A 9,649-nucleotide genomic window follows, 5' to 3' on the forward strand; every position below is an offset into this window, starting at 1 on the left:
CCCGAATGAATTATAAATTTCTGTTTGTATTAATGAAACCATACGAAACCTAAAATCATATGAAACTTACTGTAACATGCACTGCGTACGTGATTTGACATGAAACATACCTGTTTGAGATGAAAATAATCACACAAACTGTTTTCCAATAAAAAAAATAAACAAGACCTGTAATAACCTGATTATTCATAAATTTATGAAATATGTACCTGAATTAGCGAAAAAAATCTCTGAAGCCTATAAAAACATATAAACAGCCTGAATAGCCATATTTTAGTATATAACATAGCAAATAGCATCGAACCTGATAATTTATGCATGTTGAACTTTATGTGCAAAAAATCATTTGAAATTATTTCTTGACATCATGTCAAATAAATCAGCCACATGTATATGCGAATTATGGATGTGGGCTCAGAACTTGTTCAATATCATCATTGTTAGCCATCCAGTGCAATATCAACAGATATTGCAGGTTGCTAATCTCAGATAAATTGACAATCATCATAGCCTAAATTGAACACCCACAAACAGTATCATAATCAACAAACAGTGCGTAAAATCTGAACACACATAGAACTTGAGCAAAAAAGAAGATGTCATATGTGCACAAAATATAGCACAAACCAGAGCTCACAAAACTGATGTGCACAAACATGAGCTCAAAGAGAAGTTGAACAACAGAATATGCAATCAGGAAACACCCACCAACCTGAACAAATAGAAGTTGTCACAAACCTGGACACAACAACAAACCCAACAACCAACCAGAAAACACTCACTAGCCAACCAACAACACAAACCAACCAACCACCCAACCATCAACACCAACCAACAATCCCGAGCATATGTAACCAATGCATCAGATTGTTACAGCTGGAATGAAATCACAAACCCAACAACCAAAAACAGAAGGAAATCAAAACATCTTTTAGCAACCACAAACCATAACATCTTTTAGCATCCTGGAAGGAAATCACAAACCCAAATATGTAATCAACACAAACTCAAATATGTAATCAATCACAAACATCTTTTAGCCTCCTGGAAGGAAATCACAAACTCAAATTATGTAATCAACGCAAGCTGCAAGCACATTCAGTGTAACACCTTTGCGGCCTCGAAATTATGCAACAAGATTAATCGAAAGCATTGCATCAACATGAGTCTCATCTATCATACCAATGCAATCCTATAATACGTGTATCACATTACTAAGTTATCATTTATTTTCATTGCTTATACATGTAACTGTGGTTAAAATGTAGATATACCTTGAAATAAGGATAGTATAGCTGATTGTTAACGATCTCTTGGGGAGTATCATTGATGGCTTGTCTCATGTAGTGTCCACGCAAACAGATAATTGCTTGTAAAACCTTGTTGAAATATCTACTGACTGTCTCCCCTGATCTTATGAAATGAGATCTCACAATGCGATTTTTAGATTTATGACCAAAAATATTCAGTGTCATGATAAGTTGTTCTTCCATTGTTATATTCCTTGAGTCTTTTAGAAGCCTATTGTTCCTCATTATACTTACTAGCTTAACAAAAGCATCACTCCGTATTCTAATATAATTCACACAACTATCACTAAAACCATTATAAATACGCTCTATATGTTCAATTCTAGACCTCTCTTGTCTTTTTTTTTTCCTCACTTGGACCACTACGTATTGATTTACGTCTAGCTTGCATTCTCCTTATGAATGTAATTACTATAACAAGAACGGATAGTGCAGCACCTTGAACCACATTAACAACACTTTGTTCATCGGTACAATCCCCATCACCATCCATCTACGATGCAAAAATCAAATTGAAATAATTAATATACCTACCAAGCATTTATATGCAATGTCAATAATCAAAACTTAAATGACACATAACAAGATCTAAAGTTAATTTTCAGTTAATATTTTCATCAATATTTTCAGTTTCTTTTACGACCATTTAAGATAATTCTCAGTTTATTTATGTTCTCTTTTCAATTATATTTATAATAATTAATATAATTTTTAGTTAATTACAATAACATTTTTAGTTAATTACAATTATATTTTCAGATAAATTTCTGTTAATTTATAGGTAACTATAGAAAATGCAAAATTTCATCCTAATAATTCAAATCATACAAAATTTTTAACCAATCAATTCTGAGTTGAGAATCATATCTTAGGTCTGAAATCAGTTTCCAGGAAGATCAAAGTCGGCAAAAAATCCCAAATTTTTTCTAATAAAGGCGCTGATAAAATCCAGCAAGCCACGAAATCCAGCAAAAAATCCCAAATTTTAGCAAAATCCAGCAAAAACACCAACAAATAGGAACTCCCGCAAGCCACGAAATCCCGAGATCTGACAAAATCAACAGTATAGAACTCCCGCAAGCCACGAAGAGAACCCCCGCAAGCCACGAAGAGAACTCCCGCAAGCCACGAAGAGAACCCAAGGCGCGAAGAGTGAAAAAGCGAGGGAAAGAAGAGGAGGTGACCCTAGCCCTCAACTGTGTTTCCCCCAATTTACCCGAGATCTGACAATAGTACAGATCGGAGGCGATTTCCTCTCGTTTTTGAAGGAAATGGGGCGAAGAAAAAAGTCCGATGTGGAGGGGATTTCCGCAGCTTGAGGGACGAGGGGAAGAAGCGAACCAAAGCTGGGAAACGAAAACCCTAGAATAGGTTTTGTCGATGTGGAGCGGGTGTGAGGAGGAGAAAAACATTTCCATGGCTCAAAACAGCGAACCAAACGGACCCTTACACAAGATGAGCATGTGCACGCTAAGGGTGACACCTAAACGTAGGGGTTTTAATGTGCAAAAAATGGGGGATGGTGTTTTAAGTGAGGCGAGGAATATCAGCCCGAAGGCCCCCTTCGAACCTCACTTAAATGGCGACCTCTTCAAAGCATCAATGTTTGTTTAAGGTGTAAACATTGGGATAAACCACCGGCAATCACAAGCCCAAGCACGATCAGGCTCGCATTTCTGCGAACTCTGCTTTCAAACGGGTTAGGGTAACGAAGAGGTCCACGGCCCACCATCCCCTGGCGCTGGGCGGCATTACGCACCTTGGTTATAACCAATTGACGATTGTGTCTGCTTTCCGATGTGGGACTAACTTTTTCAGCCTCCCTACTTGGGCGGGGCGGGGCCCCGGGGGGCACTCAAAATAATTTGTACCCCAATATCAGGCCAAAATTTAATCTGCAGTCCTGGTCGGGGTCAAAACGAAATTCTCCCCTCACCCAGCTCGTACTTCTGTGAGCCGTGTGAGGTGTGAAGAACACGTCAAAGTCTCACCATAAAAACCCCACCAAACATCCATTCCACCAAAGAAAGAAAAAAATAATAATAATAAGGGAGAAATTTATAAAATTAAAAAGAAGAAAAGAAAAAAAAACCTAATTTCTTTCCAATTCAAACCTACTATCGATCGAAAGAAGAGAGAAGGACGATGCTCCGATCGTTGTTCCGTCCTCTAGACCGCTGCTTCGGCCGCCTGAGCCCCGGCGACGCCCTCTGCTGGCACCTCGAACCTGCGAAAGCCCCACTCCTCCGGCCGACTTCGGTCCATCGCCGTCGTCCAGCCAATCCCTCGTTGGGGAAGACCAAGGGGCCAGGTCTTTCACTCTCCGTCGCCGGACCTAACGTCGGCGTATACGACGGCCCACGGCCGCGGACCCGAGCGCCCTCCCGCCTTCGTCAACTCCCGCCTCTTCCCCCATCTCCAGAGTACGAACCCTAGCCCTAACCTTCAAATTTCTCAATAAAATGCGACCAAAGTTTCGACTTTTCTGCAGAATTCGCGTTGGAGCAAGGGGGGTTGTCGGCGGACGTCATAAAGAAAGCCTTCGACGCCACGGAGGAGGAGTTCTTGCATTTGGTGAAGCATTCGTGGGTGTCTCGGCCGCAGATTGCGTCGGTGGGGTCGTGCTGTTTGGTGGGGGCGATTACTGAGGATGTGATTTACGTGGCCAATTTGGGGGATTCGAGGGCGGTGTTGGGACGAAAGGGGGTTGATGGGAGAGTGGTTACCGAGAGATTGACGAGAGATCATAATGTGGCGGTTGAGGAGGTGAGGAAGGAGATGGCAGAGAATCATCCGGACGATTCGCATATTGTTGTTTATACCCGAGGTGTTTGGAGGATCAAAGGGATCATTCAGGTGAGGAAAAAGTCTCAAATCTTTGATTTGGTGATTGGGTTCTAGTGTTATGCAGTGAAATTGTCTGGAATTTTCGTTGTGCTGCAGTATAGATTACTTGGATGGTAGAATTTATAGGTTGGTGGTCTACTGTTTTGAATTCTCTAATTTTGGATGTGACTTGAATTAGAACTAATTAATGAGGAACTAAGAAATTGCTTTCTTACTCTAACGTTTGTTATGTTGTTTTAAACATCCATTTCACTAATATTTATCTAGTGTCACATATCAGGGGGAAAACTTGTGTTTAGAGTTTTGAGCGAGGACTAGTTTGTATGATTGTTTTAGGCATAGGTTATGACTTAAATTGTTAACGGCCGTGGTTGGTTCCTTAGATGGAAGATTGGTGTTTCATGACATTTCTTATATTCTACAATCCGGAATAGGGAATGAATTATAAGTCATCTTCTTATTATCGTGGACTTTTTGTTGAACAGTTGATTATGGCTGTAAATTTTTCTGAGGAGTTGTCAGATTTCAGCAAATCATTTAATACAACTCAACATAGGTATTCAAAGATAAAGCAGATTGGTTGATTTGAGGCCAATAGGAATACTTTTTTCCGGAGGAATAACCATCACGTTAATCTTGTTTATCATCTGATATATTCCTCTAAGGCGCTCAATACAAAATATAAGCCAGATGTTTGCAGACACCGAGTCCGTTTCAACTTTTATCATTTAATGTTTGAGCTCTTTGTTAGATTGATTATTCCTTCCAAATGTGGAATTTGGTTTATCATTTTGTGAGGCAAGGGAGTATTACTTTCTTGCAGCCATGATGGATAGGTAGACAGGCCAGACAAGAAAGAATATTTTCCTGCTGCTTCAATGGGTATTGTCCACCAGCAGCACGTGGCGCATTTTATTTGCAAGAAGATTTAAATGCTCATCCTTCAGTGCTACTGAATTGGACTTTAATGAAGGTCTTCCATGACAATAATGTCCTTGATAGAAATGTCACATGGATAAATGGAGTAGGACCTCCACGAGTGTTATGTGAAGATTCTTGTTGTTGTTCTTGGTCCTTTATCCCTGTAACAATCATTATCCAGTCAAATAATCTATAGGAATAATGCTCGTCTTTGATAAAACTTTAACATTCTTTTATTTTAAGAGAAGATATCAGCAAACTGATGCTGCTGCTCTAGGCAGTCTCAAGTTTATTTTCATGTTTTTAAGTTGAGGTTTGTTAGAAAGGGAATGATTTTAGTTTATATTTTACGTTCTATTAGATAGCTTAGCTGGGGTATTTGGGTGAATATGCTGATCCTGTTGTGTGTGTAGCCAATTTTTGCTGTTACGCGTCAAGTCAAACATAAGATATGAACCCCTGTCGCAGCTATGCTAAATGGGGCAATTTAGTCCATAAAGGAAACAATATAGATTGAGTTATTTGTTTTAAAATATTTGAGTTATGTCTTTTGATAATGATGAAGTTAAAAGTAATAGTTCTGGAAGTTCCGTACAGAATGATTTGTTTCAATATATAGTTAAACTTTTATTCCTTGATGGCTTGGGATTTGGGACCTCGCTTATCATTCTTCTAGCTAATGATACTGAAGTTGCATGCTTCATCCTTTTTTATTACTGTAATGATGTGATTTTCTTCTCCCTCAGAAGCATAACTATTATTAGCTCAACTGTGAGCTTTAACATCTCGTGCTAGCTTGACTTGCTATAAAGTTGTATTCTATTTGCCGGATAAAATTCCTGAATTTATTTCTTTTTCTTTTTGTACTTAATAATATCTTCATGGTTCCTTTGTAAGTTATTATGCATCTGAAATTCTCCTTTCCGAAAGTTAATGTTATGCAGTATTAGCTTTTGAGATCATATTCTTTAAAGTAAGAAAGCTATGCAAGTTGTAGCATTATTTGTTATATGGAAATCTTATCCTCGCCATTATTATTAATAGCACTAAACTCGAATCTTTCTAAACATGGTTATTGAGACCACATCATATTGTATAGCTAATCAGTTGTTGCAGCCTTTTCGCCAGAAGCTACTAGTCGCTTTCCGAATTATTCTGTTTTATAATCATTCAAATCTATTCCATGTTTTGCCTTCTAGTGGTGATCTCTTTAATTGGAAGGGTATTGCTTCTATGCCTCGTGAGATTCTCATTACGACCTATTGTCCTGTCCCATATTCAACATTCTTAACTTCGAATGTGAAACTGATGGTCATGTACTGATATTCTGATCTAAATAGAATTGAAATTTGATGCTTCCTTCGAGTTTACGTTGCACTACTTTGAGAAATAACGAAGCCATTTTTCCAGAGTACATTGATATTATACAAACTCACATGTAATCGCACCTTTCTGCTACTTAATCAAAAATTACTTGCTTTAACCAATAGATTCAAGTGCAATATGGAGAACTGTTGGCATCTTTAGGCAATCAAGCACATTGCCATCTTATAATTCAAATTTTTTGTTATTGCTGCAAGAAATCTAGCATGAATATCAATGATCAAAGCTTTTCCCCCCCTCTAAGCAGGTATCAAGGTCTATTGGCGATGTATATCTGAAGAAACCCGATTTCAGTAGAGACCCATTATTCCAGCAATTTGTAGCTCCTGTTCCATTGAAGCGACCTGTCATAACTGCAGAGCCCTCAATTGGAATGAGAAAGCTTAAGCCACATGATCTGTTTGTGATATTTGCATCTGATGGCCTATGGGAGCAATTAAGTGATGAAGCTGTCGTCGAATTGGTCTTCAAGAACCCTAGAGCAGTAAGCTTCCTTCCATCTCTCCTCCGTTCAATTTTCTTGAGGTGAAAAGCTTTTATATTTTCAAGAGGTAATTATGAATAGTTAAAAAGAAAAATAATCTTACTGACGGCTCCCCATAGAATATGATACGGGGAGGAAAGCCAGGTTGACGTCTGACATATCACGAATTTTGATGCACAATATCGATAATAACTGTCAATATGATCACTATTATCAGTCAGTTGTGCTAGTGAATGCACTTAGATAGTGATTCCACTGATATGACAGGCCTTACCATCCTCTTCTTCTTCCCTATATGAGATTCTACGAGGACCCTCTTTGGATATCATGCTATATGGTTTTTATTTGTATTCAAATCTCTGTTATTGTCATATTTGATTACTTGATTTGTGGTCAATCTCAATTATGGAATGATGCTCTGTTTTCTTTCAATTTTTGTTTTAAAGGGAAATCATGTCTTCCAAAACTACTTCAGTCTTTTAACATTCTTCAAAATTTTGTAGGGGATTGCGAAGAGATTGGTAAGAGCGGCACTAAATGAGGCTGCAAAGAAAAGGGAGATGAGATATGATGACATTAAAAGATTAGAGAAAGGAATAAGGCGGCACTTCCATGATGACATAACCTGCATTGTGATTTACCTAGACCAACATCAGCAAGGCAAGCCATTGAGATCCGATGGCAAAAATAATTATGACTATACCAGTGCTCCTGCTGATATCTTCTCCTTCAATTCTGATGAATCTGAGGATCCTCTTCGGCCTGTGAAATGAACTGTGAAGTCATGTCGTAAACAAAATATATATACACATGTATATCTAACAAAAAATATGGTGGGTGGCAGAAGTTGGATAAAATAAATTTGCAGGTGATTGTGTACATATCATGTGAGTGCTGAATCTGTTCATAGGTTAGATTCGCAAATTTTGTGTTTTTGTAGGAACTTTTCTTATTCATGGTTTTGCATTGTTTTCTTGTTGAAGTCGAATAAAAAATTGATCTGTAATGTATAATTTGATCCTTTTGAGTTATATCTGTTTCTTCTCAAGTCTGCTGATGCTTACGTTTATGTTACAAAGTAATACATCCTACGTGTGGAGCAAAGTGTGTATATATATATATATATATATATATATATATATATATATATAATATATATATATATATATAAATATATTATATATTAATATATGAGAAAATGAGTATACCTGGTACAAGCATAAATTTTATGCTGGTAAGTGAGGTGTTCATTCCATGCCACAGTCATTCAATTAAGGGGACCGCCTTCACCCATGTGAATGTGGTCCCCCTAATTTGAATAAGTGGGAGACTAATATGCACCTCACTACCAAGCAAAATTTTATGCTTGGTACCAGCATACCCGATATCCCCTCTATATAATATAATATATATATATATATATATATATATATATATATATATGATTATATTCTTATGGTTAGTGATTCTTGACTCATATTCGATAAATTTAAATTTGTGTTCAGATTTTTTTTGGGATACCATTGAATATGATTGATAATTGGAGGGGAAAAAAATAGAAGAAGAAGAAGAAGTTAACCTTCAATTTTAGTTCGTTGTATGTCAAATTAAGAAGAAATGTATCACATCAGCTATTCCTCAATAATTTTGTACTATATGGATTATCATCCATGTGCATTAGATCATCACCATTTATTGCATATTTGGGTGCCAATTTGATTTTGAGGTATAGCTTGTGGTCTTTTGTGTTTGTATTTTAAATAAAAAGATAGCAAACGTCTATACTTCGTCAAAATGAGGACGTGAAATTTATGGCTTCAAAATGAGTGGAGAGGGAATGGAAAGTGATGGAGGAAGGGAAAGAAAAGATTAGGACCCTTCACTAGAAAGAACGGTCTCTCTTTGTTGAATATATTCTCACATAAATAAATGCACCTATATTTCTTAGGAAATAAAAAGTAGCTCTGAAAGTTCTGACTTCTGACATGCTTAGGACATGCTTCATTATAATAAGGATGGGAGGTATCCACCTTATTCATTAAAAATGTCATTTTCTTTGTTTCTTTGAAAAACATAACTATATTCTCCTTTTGCCGCTTTGAAACATACAAAAATGCCACTACTCTTATAAACTAGCTGATTATTAGACTCTGGTAGGTGGTCTATTCAACCTACCAAATCTAAAATTTTCAAAAGTATTCAATCAAAACGAGGATATAAAATACGTGTAAGGTATACAAAGACAAATTTCAAAGTCTTTGTATCTCTAACATATAGGGCTGTCCATTCTGTCCCAAGGCCTAAACCCGGCCGGACCAAAGCCCGGCCTGGGCCCGAGCTATCTTGGTGAAGCCCAGGCCTGCCCAGGCCAGGCTCAGGCTGTCTTGGTGAAGCCCGGGCCCGGGCCGGTATATATGCATATACATATGTGTACACATATATATGTATATAAATATATGTGTATATACATATATACATATATATAGGTATGAGATTAATGGGTATCCTTGTCATAGGAGAGGATTTCCTCCTTGACGCCTATGTGGCACAATCCCTACCATCCTCATAAAGGAGGAGAAAGAAAAAAAATCCCTTTAGAGCTGTTAAAATGAGCTAACCCCTCAAAATGAATAGTTTATAAATTCACATATTTATACGGATTAAGAGATAACCCCTCTATTAGAGAAAATGATCATAATTCTTT

General features: G+C 37.4%; 1 pseudogene; it reads left to right on the top strand.

Annotated features, from left to right (window-relative positions):
- LOC109835151 lies at positions 3,456–7,963 on the top strand (annotated as a pseudogene).

Source organism: Asparagus officinalis, chromosome 3 (assembly GCF_001876935.1).
Source record: "Asparagus officinalis chromosome 3, Aspof.V1, whole genome shotgun sequence".
In the NCBI taxonomy this organism is placed as follows: Eukaryota; Viridiplantae; Streptophyta; class Magnoliopsida; order Asparagales; family Asparagaceae; genus Asparagus; species Asparagus officinalis.